The sequence below is a fragment of the Pinus tabuliformis genome, chromosome 2_2 (assembly GCF_031772625.1).
Source record: "Pinus tabuliformis cultivar Carrire ecotype Pingquan chromosome 2_2, CPIR1, whole genome shotgun sequence".
In the NCBI taxonomy this organism is placed as follows: Eukaryota; Viridiplantae; Streptophyta; class Pinopsida; order Pinales; family Pinaceae; genus Pinus; species Pinus tabuliformis.
This window is the reverse complement of record NC_142300.1, coordinates 1,190,148,554-1,190,152,936: the sequence shown is the minus strand read 5'-3', so window position 1 is coordinate 1,190,152,936 and position 4,383 is coordinate 1,190,148,554.

Sequence of the window (4,383 nt, the reverse complement as noted above, 5' to 3'; positions counted from 1 at the left end):
ACACTCTTATCATATGACTGGGTAATCGAGCAGTTTTAGCACAAAGTTCATGCTCGTTAAAAAATAAACGCAAGATCCGAGCAGTTTTAGCACATAGTTCATGCTCGTTAAAAAAATAAACATAAGATCGAGCAAATGTTTCCACCCGCGTTTAAGCTCGTTAAAAAATGAACTACCCGGTGAATAACCAATGTGAATGTTATACCATCAGCCATTAAAACCTTGGTCGTGTTTGCACCGTCACCTCCATTTTTCATTTGGCCGATCGTTCACCTCCATATGATTGTTTACCCATTTTGAGGAACAGTTGCGAAGAGTGATTTCACCTAGCCATCCTTGTGACACTGCCGTGATTGGAAAATTCCAACCTGTACCTGGAATCAGCTGCTAACCCTGTTTATCACTCGTTCCTCAAAAGACGAGTCTTCTTTAAGCTCTTTTCATCTGACTCGTAAAATATGAAAAGATTGCTGAGTTTTGGCCTTCCAGCTCGTTAAAGCGACCGGAAGAGCTATTCCTCCTCTAGATTTTAATCTTTTTGGACCTGAGGGATTATTGCACAAAAAGATCGAGCGCTTGTTTTATTCGGCTCGTTAAAACTATCGAAAACTCATCCCTTCTGTATTGTTTTATACTTTTTCGGACTTAAGGGATTAGATGACGAAAAAGGTCTTTTGGAGTTAACTTTATGTACCTTTTCAGACTCTCTAAAAATGAAAAGGATCGAGTTATCCTTGTCGTTAGACTCGTTAAAATCATTAAATAGCGACAAACTTGTCTTTAGACGAGGACGAGTTTCACTATCACTAGGCTCATTAAAACATAGCGATGGGCTTGCCCGAAGGGCAGGTTATAGAACAAGCATATGTTATCCTCCTCAAGCTTGACAAAAATAAAGAGGTACTGGTCAGCAATGACTAGGGAAAAATTGGGAGAAACTAAAGAAAACTTTGATGGTAGCAAGTCGCTCTTGAACATGACACTTTTCCTCCGTACCATAATCGGGTTGGGTTGTTTCATTCACCGGTCACATCCATGGTCTCGCCATACCATCCATCTTTGGGGTAATGCTACCAATCCATCGCATCAGTGTCGCCATATGTTCAAGAGAAGTTGTTCAGAAAAAGTCAATCGTGTCCCATCCACTGCCATATATTATCCTTCATCCTTTCATGACCGCCACCCTGAATCATATGTCACAGATCGTTTTCACCTCCATTAAAATCATTAGCTCCATTCCGTGTCACTGATGTGGGATTCATTAAGGCCCTCCTTTGACGGATCACTTCTTGTCGACATCAGCTCATTATCCAGGAAGTTGATCTAGGAACACCCCCTTCAGTACTTTGAAGCTTGCATGCCACAATGGCAAGTTTCTCACTTCCGGCGACAGGTATACATCAATGACCTTCGACCGAAAGATTTTGCGTGGTGTTCGACGCCAAGTCCTCTATTCACACCACGTGAATTGTACTGCAGTACCTTGAGGGTCATTATCATTATCGGTGATTCCTCTCGTGCTTGTTAACGGTTTACATCATTGACCGGTAATCAAGCGATGTTTGTCCATGTTCGACTTCAGAACAATTCTCACATGGATCGACTTGTACTTAGAGTGAAGATCAAACGAGTTTGAAGACCCCGGATCTAGTTTCATCCATCCGGGCTGGAATATATATTCAGGAAAGATAAAGACATTGACATGTACATCATTGCAACAGATAGTCATCCTACTCAAAGGATGATAATTTCATCAAAATTATCAGTCTACCATCAGACGATTGTCTGTTCTATGTACAGAAAAATGAATTTATAAAGCTGAGCATGGGAATGCCTGCCTCAGCGAAATCATGAAAGAAACATTAAAAATAATGTATTGTATTGTATTGTATTACAGGTCTCCTCCCAGCATTGGATGAACTTCGGATCCCCTTGATAAAGCATTTCACCCGATAAACAGCCTCATACTTTAGGGGGCAACTGTTATAGACATTTTTGTGCCTTACAGCATTGAGCATGAAATGTCCATAATCTAAGGGATCCAAAGTCCCTAAACATGTTGTTCCTACCCCTAGAGGAACAAGGCTAACAAACCACAGCAATTCACAGAAGTTCTCCACCTGAAAACTGCTCAAAAACAAGTCAATTCAGGATCATTTCAGTGGCTACACTAGCTGTCTGTGCTGAATGTCAAAGCCAACACTGGCTACCTGCGTTGAATGTCAACTGGAACACTGGCTACCTGCTCTGAACGAGAGTGGACATGTGGCAGGCTCATTTCTCAAGGTGTCAAAACCCAAGAAGCTTCCAAAATGACACTTGCCTCAGGGAATTCGACTGGTGATGAGTAAGAGGTTCCAAATCTCCAAGTGGAAGCAAGAACCTCCAAGTGGACTCAAGAACTGACAGAGGGAGAGGACACTAGTCACATCTCAAGCTGACTCATCCTCTATCCAAACATCTATATATGGATCTCTCTTCCATGAGATCTGGAGGCTGGAATTTTGTTATTGCAAAGAATTGTTGTTGGTTTGAGACTGGAACTATTGGGTGCTTAATGCTTTGAAAGGGGTGAAGATAGGAATTCCATTTGCTGGGAAGGAGATGCTGGATTAGAGCCCTTTGGGTTGTATCTCTTCCTGAACCTTGTTATTCATCAATAAAGCTATCTTGGTTTCTCCTATATACGGGTGTATTTTTGATGTATGAATGCATTAGTATGTCTAGTTTATTTCTAATCCTGAACTAGTTATGAATATGAATCCATGTCTTGTGTAGTGTTCTCCTCTTGTGATCTTGCAGAAACCTCTTGAAGCTGGGTGAGCGAGAAGGCAAGTAGCTGGGAATCCTCCAAGAGAAGAGAGACCGGATCGAGGGACAAACGGAAGACACCGGTAAGTCCATCTATCTCTCTTTATTCTCAATTCATAAAGGAAGAAATACTAGAATAGCTGTCTCTGTTTGTTGCTAAGGCACTGTCACACCTTAGGTGGATAGGATCGTCCTGCATAGGCATTTTCCCCCACAACAGATGTCCCATTTAAGTAACCGAGAGCAGATGGTGGGAAATTAAGACACACAGTTGAATGGATCTACCACAAAGATCACATTAATGAGCCACAAAAGGGGGGCACGATTGAATTTGAATTCAAAAAGGCACATAAAGCACAGGTGGCCTGTCACCAAACAACCCTTGGCACTTTGCATATTAAGTCGTTCCGTTATCAAGCAGATAGAAGCATGATGAATGAGGCAACCATGAGAGCAAGTCCATGGTTTCAAGCATTTCCGAAGGATATGCAGGAGTCCCTAATTAGGATGATATCCATAACCAAGGATGTTACGCAAAAACCTATGCCACAAGTAGGGGGCACAACCGAGATCCCTAAATCACCCCGGATGTCACGGACCAAGAAGGACCCATAGGTAGCAGGACTAGTACGGATGTCTCCATAAAATCCGCGATTCGGAAAAATGTTGATGCAAGAAATGGGAAAAACGGTTACTATTGAGAGTGATGGTGAGGAAGAGGATCCTCCGACCTTTGTCAAATAGATGGAACTAGAGGAAGAGATGGAAGAAGATATCCAGCCAGTACGGGCTCCAACAAAATGACCTAAGTATGTCCCTCCACAGAAAGGGAGGGTCAAGGTACCTAAATATTTGGATGTCGTTAAAAGCGCACTTATAACTCAGTCCCTCCCCAAAGGGGTTATGTTCCAAGGAACGATGATTGGCCACATTCCCACTATGAAATTTGAAGACTGGGACCTTGTGGAAGACTCATAGTGCAACCCTCTACACCACTAGAGGTTAGAGAGCAATGGCAACGCTCCATCCAATCCAGGCGGGAAGTAATAGCACATGCCATACATGAGTGCACCGGCTTGTTAGATCAATCATTTATCACGGTCACTTCACTATAGGAAGACCTAACATTACAGCGGTTAGAGACCGAAGCATGGGAGTTGCAGCAAGCCTATGATAATGTCGGGGTGACCGCGCAGACAGTTGCCCTTACTCAGCTGTTGGCCAAGATGAGGGAGGCCCAAGCTCTCAAGGCACAAGTTGACACCATTCGCCAGAAAGAAGCAGTCGTTAAAGAACGTATTCAACCTTGGCTTGATGAGGCATTCGCGGTCACCACCAACATCAAGGGAAAGCTAGCCCACATGCAGGTAGTATACGAACTCAGAGAAGAAAGTGAAGCTGATAATGACGTATCGGAGGCTCGCGCACAACGAGTACAACAGATGGTGGAAGAATGTGCTGCGGAGGTAAGCAAAGCACAAAAGTTACTGAATAACCTCCATGCAAAGATCACCGCACTCGTTGAGTGACTTGGGATGAGTCACGATGATTGTGTTGGGGGCCTGTTGGGCA